Source organism: Centruroides vittatus, unplaced genomic scaffold (assembly GCF_030686945.1).
Source record: "Centruroides vittatus isolate TY-2023 unplaced genomic scaffold, ASM3068694v2 contig_1210, whole genome shotgun sequence".
In the NCBI taxonomy this organism is placed as follows: domain Eukaryota; kingdom Metazoa; phylum Arthropoda; class Arachnida; order Scorpiones; family Buthidae; genus Centruroides; species Centruroides vittatus.
The window spans coordinates 67991-78217 of record NW_027120774.1 but is presented as its reverse complement, the minus strand read 5'-3'; the positions used below and the strand labels follow the sequence as shown (position 1 = coordinate 78217).

General features: G+C 33.5%; 1 pseudogene; it reads left to right on the top strand.

The window, feature by feature from the left end:
• Positions 1 to 7943: 7943 nt before the first annotated feature.
• LOC136985425 (alpha/beta hydrolase domain-containing protein 17B pseudogene) lies at positions 7944 to 9146 on the top strand (annotated as a pseudogene).
• Positions 9147 to 10227: the final 1081 nt, after the last annotated feature.

Here is a 10227-nt window from a genome sequence, read left to right as displayed (position 1 = left end):
CAAAGCATTTTTAATGTAATGTACTAATTTCTATGATCTCATTACACATCTACAGTATTGAGCAAATATTTTTAAATTAAATTGAATTATTTAATTTATTTTAATTATTAATGAGATATTTACCTTACATTCCGATGTTTAGTCTAAAAATTGAAAAAATAATTTTTTTATATTAATAGGAAATGATATACCTTTCTATATACTTAGAGGTATTTTTCATAATAAAATAATACTTATTAATATATTATAATAACCCACTTACTAAACATATTTTGTATTATGTCATTGTTTTAGCGTAGGAACCTGTTAGATTAAACTGCTCCAGGAGTTAATTAAAATATTAATAAATATATATATATATATATATATATACAGTCAAATCTCGGTTTTTAATGTAATTCGTTCCTAAAAATTGTTCTAAAATCGTTTTGTTCTAAAACGTAAATAAATTTTCTCATGAGAAACAATATAAAATGGATTAATCCGTCCTTAATTCTCAAAATAAAGCTTTTTTTTTTTTACTTTTCTGCTGTATTTTATGATAAAAATGCCTAAAAATGCAATGTAATATATATATAATACAATACTGTATTTTATATAATAAATTTTTATCTAATTTGATTTAAGCACCTTTTAAACACAAATTCTTTGATTCCATTTATATTGCGTCAATTGACGTTATTAATTAATTTGATTTAAATTGAGCTTCGGCGCGCACCGAAAAACGGAAGTCGTATCTTTCTCGCATGCGCATTGAAATCTAATTTAAATAGCAATGTCGTCGAAATTCGTGTCGTGACGTCTAATGACGCGGAAGATCTCAGAGCCACGAACTTCTGAATCGGTAGTCTTGTCGCTGATTGGTCGAGCCATCGAGCTTGTTCGGCAGCCGAGGCAAATATGAGTTCTGTTCGTGAACCGAGGAAATCTGTTCGTGAATCTATTTGTTCGAAAATTGAGTCTTTTTAAAACCTAAGTTTAACTTTATTGAAATAAATATAAAAATAATATATTAAAATAAAGTGAATAGTTAATACGATACAATTATATGCACTAAGCAGATCAATATATTAAATCTGTAATTATGAAGCTTAGAAAACGCATCGATGATTGATCATGGATAGTAAATGAGTTTTAGAAAAATAATTATAGATTACAAAGCTCCAAACATAGATAGCTTTTAAAAAGCTAAAACCATTTAATAAGTTACATTATATCTCTTTGCACTCAAAAGGTTAGTTTTTTATTAAGATGAAAGACTACAAAACTTAATATATATAGTATATATGTAAAGGTATCTGGCAACGTAGAACAAGCTTCGACACGAGCTGGCAACACTGAAACAGAAGTTTCGAGGTCAAGAAGGAAAGACCACGTGTTAACGACAGAAATCAAAAGGCCGGAAAAGAAATTTTACATATACAGTATATATATTTATTTAGTTAGTTATTTATTCTAGCGTAATGTTCATATTTGAATAACTACAAAAGAAACGATGTAGTTTTATTTATATTTTAGTTTAATTGTAACTTTTATCAATCCAATTTCAATCCAATTTATATCATAATCAAATTCATTAACTTAATGAATTTGATTATGATATTAATTGAATTGCTTAAGGAAAGAATAATAAATATATCAAAACTTTTTATATTCCGTTAAACAATTCTCCATTCAAGCGACGAAAAATTATAACATTTCATGAAATTTTATCAGCAATGTTACATTACATTTTTTTTACAAATATACTTTTTAAAATGTTAATGATACCTGATAGATATTTTAGCATTTATATAATCTAACTAAATTTTAATACTATATTTCTTTGATTATAGGACCAAGGGCGTCGCCAGGGGGAGGGGCAGAGGGGCAGTTGCCCTCCCCTAGAAATTCGAAAAAGTTATTTAAATGCTAAGTTTTAATTAAAATAATCTTCTTAGGCTTCTTGTAAGTTAAAGAAAATGTTTTATTTGAGATATTTCTTTTCCGGTACATAGTAAATGATTAAAACTTTATGAGTCGTTTCTATTTTACCTACATACAATTCATATCCTCTATCAATTTACATCATCTTGCCCCCCTTACCCATTGGCTGGCAGTCGTCCTATAATAGGACACACTGTTTGAAATAAAATTTTAGGATTACCTTTTTTATGAAGGAAAACATTTTAAAAGTGACAATCGTAACCATAATTGTAAAATTTAGAAGTGCTGATCTTATCGTAAAATTCTGCATTATATAATTCTATTATGTACTCGAAGTCATTCTTTTTAATAAAAATTTTGTGTACTTTATTACACCTGTAGAAAAAATTTTAATAGTAAAAGGATAATGAGTGTAAACTTTTTTACACTTTTTATTAATATAAAAAGTGTAAAAAAATATTAACACAGTATAAAATATTAAATGTTAATATAAAAAAATGTAATATATTAAAAAATTCTACCATTTTATTTTCAAAGCAGACATTTATATTAGTGTACCTATTTGACTTAAATTCCTCGTTACATATTTTGCATTTCTTTAAGATCAAATAGCTTTCTCCAAGGGCTCTAGCAGAACGAACACTTTTGCACAAATGGACCTGGTCGAACTCACGATGGGTTTGAAAAAGCCTTTTAGTACTTACAGGCGGAAAGAATCAAAAAAGCTTTGAAGCTAGACGTTTTTTAGCGAGAGAATGCGTAATTTCTCACTTTGCCACTTTGGCAAGAGAATAATAATTTCTTTTTTTTCTCGGGGCTTGTTTCTTTATTAGATCTATCCACAATCTTAAATCTTTTATATTCTAAAGATCGGTGTACGTTTTGTATTTTTTATTATTATTGTGAATTCATGAGTAGCAGTGAACATATTCATGACGAAAATATCATCCATTACGGCAGTTTAGTCCTATAATTGGCTATTATGGATGAAAGAAGGAAAATAATTCACTGTATTTTTATAATTAAAAAAAATGTGTGATTTAAAACGCATTTTTTTACATTTTTCGTTTTTATGTCACACAACCTTTACACATTACATAACATAATTTATAAAATGCAACTTTTATTATGTAACAGAATAAATTATACTCTAAAATTACTGAAATATAAGTTATAATATTTTGTTTATTCTATTCGGTGGATGATGTGATGTTTTAATTCTACATTTTATTGTGAAAATATTATCGTGATTTCACTTTCTATAACATTTTTATATAATCCATTCTTCCCCAGTGTTAAGACGTTGTTTGTATTTAGTTAAAAATAATAACTGGGTTATAATGGATTGTTAATCCATTCTATTTTTTTGCAAATATTTTGTATTCTGTAATATGTCTCGAGTTAAAAATGTGTTCTTTAAACTTAAAATAATGATATTTCATTAAATTTTCCATCCTTTACATTATGCTTTCTATCGTAAAATAGTAATTTAAAAACATAAGTAAATAAAAATAAGAATTATAATAATAATAAACTAAAGCCTAAAGCTGTTTCTTAAAAGCTAAAAATGTAAAATGAATATAGTTTAATATTTAACTCAAATATTTTTCTGATAAAGGGATAAATTCGCCATGAAATTTTTATTTTTCTAAAAACATATTTTAGGTTTTGAATAAAATTGTAATATAGTATATAATTATATTATTTTAATATTAGGTTTTTACTTACATCAATAAATCTTTTGAACTGTTAATAATAAGTATAACTAGTAAATTTGAAATTACACTTTCTGGAACCTTTTACCGGTGTTAGACGCAAAACGAAAAAATTTCCGTTAACGTTTTCGAACTTTGTAGTTCTTCTTCAGACGGTAAAAAACGAGGAACGCAGATCGAATAAAAGAACGAGTTATTTTTAAACCGAAATCGAATGCTTCACGATGCAGCTGGTCAGACATGCGCATACGGTGCAAGCAGATGGCGATTAAAGGTCCGTGTCGATGAGGGTCTGCCAGGCGGTGGACAAATTGAGTTCCTCTTTATAATTAATGCAGGTGGCGGTGCGGCTGTGTTTGTAAATGGAGATAGCCTCCAACCACCTCAGATGTTCAGGGTGAGGCGGTGCGATGATAAGCCTGGCTTGGTTGAGGGCCGCTTCGATGTCCGGATCAGTGGCGTAAGTTGAGAGTGCCGTAGAATTTCTCTCATGCATAATATCAGCATTGTGCTCACGTAATCTGATCCCCAAAGATCTCTTGGTTGAGCCGATGTAAACAAGGTTTCTGTCAAACCTGTGATCCTTAAGAGGAATGGAATAAACGCCCGGAAGCCTGTTGGGGTCGGGGGGATCCTTCCCGTTACGGAGTATGTCCAAGATGGTGGGACGTCTTCTGTATGCGATCTTAATACGGCGCTTGCGGGTAATCTTCTTATATAACGTCGCCACATACGGATTATACGTGACGGGGATCCGTGACTCATCTTCAGGTTGATTGGCGAGACGGGATCGGATGTCGGAGATACGTGCTGTGCGACGGTGACGATTAACCGATCTGTTAACGAGCTTGTGGATGGTCGCTACGCGTCTGACATGCTCCAATTCGGTGGCCAGTGCTGCTGGAGTGGACGAATGCGAAAACGCCCTCTTAATTAAGGTATTGAAAGCGGCGGACTTGTATTGGAATGGGTCACATGACCCAACAGGGATGTAAATTTGAAATTATACATTTATTTAAAAACTGTAGCTGTTAACTTCATATTATATTTTCTAACTATTTTTATTCATAATTAATATAGAGATAAATATATATATATTCAATTTTTCTTTATATACATATATAAAGAAAATTTGTACAAAGAGAAACTGGAAAAGTTGAAGCACATTTTCAACATTTCTTATACACTTTTTTTAAAAATTGGAAGTTTCACAATAAGGCTATCGACCCATCTCCAGAGAAAAAATAATAATGTCCAGATGTAATCATCGTCCTCATCTTTTGTTTCAATAAAAACTTCTTTCACTTCTCAGAAAATAAGAAGTGTGAAAAGACACTACAGGGTCTAATCGACTCTTTCACTTTGACTTTCACTTTATTTAACACGAAATATTACATCAAAATAAATAGGTCTATAGCTTATAGCCTACTGTGTAGTGAACTATGAATAAAAGAAAATATAATTATAAAATAAACTTATAATTTATAGAAAATAAAAGATAGTACTCAATGAAAATAAAAATATGAACTATCATAAATAATAATTATAAATTGATTTAATGAATTATTGAATTTTAAAGCACTGCGTAAAATTTATCGTGACTTTATTTAGAATCCAAAAGTATGCTAATTTATTTTTAGTTTATTTTACTTTTTATCTGAAGTTTATTCTCTGTTATTAGGGAAAAGCCGCACTTATTCGACCTGCGCATAAAATAGACCTTTGTAAATACGAGAAGCCAACGAGCCACAAGTAAGATCTATCAGTCTCAATATGAAGTTCGCGAATCACTGTAGTAAAAAGTGTGTAGAAGTAAAATGGCAGTAATAGAGGAGCTGATAAGGATGCTTTTGTGCGATTGCGATCAACGTGAGTCTGCAATCTAAGTTCTGGATCTTTGTACTTGCGGTTTATTCTTTGCTGCCGTGTCACTGTATTAACAAGCATTGTTATCTCACAAATTACCGTATTTTACGGACTATAAGACGCACTTTTTTCTTCGAAAAATTGCCTCCAAAATTCAGGTGCGTCTTATAGTCCATAGCGTCTTATAGTCCGTAAAATACGGTAAGTCAATAGGCATATACGACAACTCTCGTAATTGTCGTTTTCGAGTGGTTGGGAGATATATTCAAGATGACGAAGAGTTCTAATTAGGACCGTTAGGTGTTTTTGATATGGGACACCGGTCCAATATAGGACATTATTATATGACATACAGTATTTCCAATAGAACGTATGTCGAATACCAAAATATAAAAATGCGGAATTTAATTTTCAAAAATTTATTTGGGCGAATGTTGAATTTCTTGAAAAACATACTTCCGAAGTACAGTGGTGCCTCATATAACGTATTTAATCCGTTCCAGGTGCACGTCCGTTAAGTGAAACGTCCGTTATACAAAACGCATTTTCCTATAGAAATACATGTTAAAACATCTAATTCGTTCCACAGCATAAAATAATCGTACTGTATCATAAAAAAATGAACATGGGGCGCGTTCTTTTATTCCTCCGCGTAACTCTGCGCGAGCGACATCCGTTTAAAAATTCCCGAGGAACGCGTTCCTAAATTCCGGTGGGAGTGCGCGCTGTCGAACGGCGAAAACGGCCGCTTGTAGTAGTAGTTTACGGTGAAAAGCAACATGGCGTCTTCCATGACTAAGATAGTTTCGTTTCCGGGTCCATTATATGAAAGCGCGAGTTAGTGCACGCGGTGATGTAAGTGTCTTTACGAATTTTTTTTCGAGACTATTTTGAATGCTCTTTCAACAAATAATTCATTTTATGGTTAAATTTTACAATTGGGACCCTTCTTTTGCCTTTTAAAGCTCATATTTTAGAATTATAGATTCCTCCATCACGAAACTATCGATAGTGCGGGCGCCGCCATCTTTCTTTCTTTCACCATCGTTCCTAAATGCCTGCAAACAGCAGCGCACTCCCGTAGTAGCGGAGGCGCAGAGCGACCGCTATTAAAGAACGCACCCATGGAGCAGTCACCAATTATGCCGGAAGGTCCGTTGTTCGCAGCCAGTCCGTTGCTCGAGTCACGTAACGGCCAAACAGAAAGTCCGTTATTCGAGGCACTCACTGTATTAAATTTCGCAAGCGACAATCCCTTTGTCCTAAGAGACTCGATATCCGTGATACAATCGAAAATGTTCTGACACTGAAGAAGTCGAGAAAATGAGGAATTCCGGTTTTGTTAACTGTGCCGTGAGATAAGCAGAAAGCTACGTTACAATGTATGCCTTGCCAGGATTGAATTGATCAAAATTTTACAAAGATTGGGCTAAGACAAAAGCATAAGTCTGGTGACCTTAAAACCATTTTTTTTTTTAACTCTTTTCGCCCTGTGGGCACTAAGAGGGCCTCTTTTAGTAGGCCCATAATGGATTCGGCCAGGCCCACAATGGGGCGACCGGGTGGTGAGGGACGGGGCCCGACATATCCGAACGGACCACCCCCCGAAAAATTCCTGGGGATTTCTCGACCCGTTTGGATTCGATCCCGGGTCCCCCAGAGCGGTAGTCTGCCACCTTGACCGCTCGGCCATCCGGCCGTCTAACCTTAAAACCATTGACCGAATGTCTTCGAGATTACCTCATCAAGGTCGTCGCCAGGGGGAGGGGCAGAGGGGCAGTTGCCCTCCCCTAGAAATTCGAAAAAGTTATTTAAATGCTAAGTTTTAATTAAAATAATCTTCTTAGGCTTCTTGTAAGTTAAAGAAAATGTTTTATTTCAGATATTTCTTTTCCGGTACATAGTAAATGATTAAAACTTTATGAATCGTTTCTATTTTACCTACATACAATTCATATCCTCTATCAATTTACATCATCTTGCCCCCCCCTTACCCATTGGCTGGCGTCGTCCTTGTACCTCATTGTGACTATTCAAAATGGAGGTGAGTCGGAGCACCGAGTTGGAATCACGATCAACAGAATCGATCCATAATTGACGAATGCCCGTAGAATCCTACATTAAAATTATAACCTTTGGGTTTTCTTCTAAAGGTTGGTTCATTTTTCTAATCACGTCATCGTTACTAGAATTTCATTGGACAATGCTGGAGTATGTCACCCTGATCTCCGCCTAAAACTTGTAGTCATTGCGGTTGCATTTACCTGGGCTATGAAAATTGCAAAGTGTGAACCGCTGCTAAACAGATTTAATTTATAAAATTATTTTTCATTAAAGTTTTCACACGGAATAAATTACGTATCATAATTTTATATATTTATAGGTTTGTAAAATAATTATTAAATGTGACGTATTTAAACAATATGTAAACTACTTTATTGGATTGACAACAATATAACAATAGGCAACGAATGGCGATGTAAAATCTAGGCAGAGATGAGTTACTTTCCGAAGCTAAGGAGCCTCATCTCTATATTCTGTTGCCCATCTTTACCGTGGAAAATCTTTACTAAATTAACATTAGTGCCACCCACCAAAACGAATTACGTCTTTAAACTCAATAACGAAAAGACTAAATTGAGTCTATGCCTTAATCCATGTATCGGTTGGATTTTCTCAGAAAACGAACTACAACGAATTTTCGATGTATCTTTTACCAGAACTTCTCGAGGCAACAAAATTGCTTGTATGTACATCAATTGCAATCCGGATTCAAAAGAAACAATACTTTACAGTCACGACAACACTTCAGATCTCGGACTTCTCAGTTATAATTTACTGTATTTGGGTAGAAGAATGGGTCATAACGTATTCACTTACGATTATTCCGGATACGGACAGAGCACGGGAAAACCTTCAGAATGCAATTTATGCGCGGATGCGGAAGCTGCCTGGGGTCTTCTTCAAGTTAGACACAGCATCGGTCCCAAACGAATTATTCTGTATGGTCAAGATATAGGAGCGATACCTACCATCGATCTGGCTTCTAGATATAAAGTGGCAGGAGTGGTTCTACATTCTCCTCTCCTTTCTGTATCTCGTCTGGTATTACCCATATTCAAGAATGTAAAGTATCGTTTCACATTTCCGAGTGAGAAATTAGAGAAAGTGTCAAAAATTAAATCGCCGACTCTCATTATTTACGGCACCAAAGACGAAAAAATCGGTTTCGATTGCGTATTTTCAATTTTTAAGAACTGCTCTCGCGCGGTTGAACCTTTATGGATAAAAGGTGCCAAACACGGAAACATCCACTACTACAGACAATACATCGATCGTCTGAAGACGTTTCTTAACAACGAAATCTGGAATAATAAACTGACGAGATTATCTGTATTGACTATTCCAACTCTGAATAATCCACAACCTTCGCTGTCGGCGTAACAATGTCGATAGAATCAGTTAATGCTTCGTTAAATATCAAAAATTTCAATTGCATTTAACATTTTGATAACAACTAAATATATTAAATGAAATATCGAATAAGTTTTTTTTTGTTATTTTATGAATATAAATTATGTCTTTTTCGTAAAATAATTATTGTTAAAATTAATTCCGGACAGAAAAATGGAGAATAAAAATAAATTTTTATAATGATTCAGAAATATTCGTCTGTTAGTGTATGGATGCATTGAGTAAGTATATCCATCATTATCCTGAGCGTCGATTTTAATTCTTCAGGTTTCTACAGTAAGTGATTTATTCGACAGTAGGACATTTATTAAAATGCCTCAAAATCGTTTAATTTCTGCTCATCTATTATTGAAAGACAACAGTTACTCTCTTTAATTCATTTATTTCGTTTGTAATGGAAAAAAAAAAACTTGAATTTTAAGTTACACATATTTCCTTTCATTCCTAGCATGTGCTTTCTGCTTCAGAGATGTTTCTCATGGCACAAAAACGATGGATAACATAGACGATTTTTATTTTCAAATTTGAAATTTTGAATAGAAGCGGTTGGTTAAAGTTAAAAATAACCGATTGTTTAATAAACTCTATCAAAAAAGCAACATATTTGCTGAATGTTAAGTGTAATTCCTCTGTAGAAGAAGGAATTTGTGTTTTTATTAAATTTTCGTACGTAATTCTTACATAAGCTGATAATTAATGCATAAGGGTTGTCTAAATGTGGACACATATCAGAACTGGCAAACATTTATTGCGAATCTAAAAGAAATCTCTATGTTTATTTAAGCAAAGATCCCAGTGTCTCACAAGCAGATCAATGCCACCACGTAGAATTCTGGTGGTTGCTGGTAAGAAATTCTTCGACTTATTCTTTACCTCATCGTCTGACATGAATCTTTGTTCTGGAAAGTTTTCTTGAGGTCCGAAAATGGCAAAGTTATAGTTTACGTTGTAATTCGTCTGTCACTTCTGAGTGCCGTCCACAGCGGAGATTACGATGAATGCCTGACTTGGTCTCGATTTATCCTAAATTGGCCTTCTCTGTAACTCTTGCACCACTTATTCACTACTGTTCGTCCTGAACGATGTTTACTGTAAGCGTACTTCATTCATCTATAGATGTCATCACACTTATTCCCTTCAGTCACTTAAAACTGAACTACAACCCGTTGTTCGATTCTGAACGCTTCCGTTATAACTAACTTCACATTAATATACCGATTACTGGAGATAATAAAATCTATTCCCG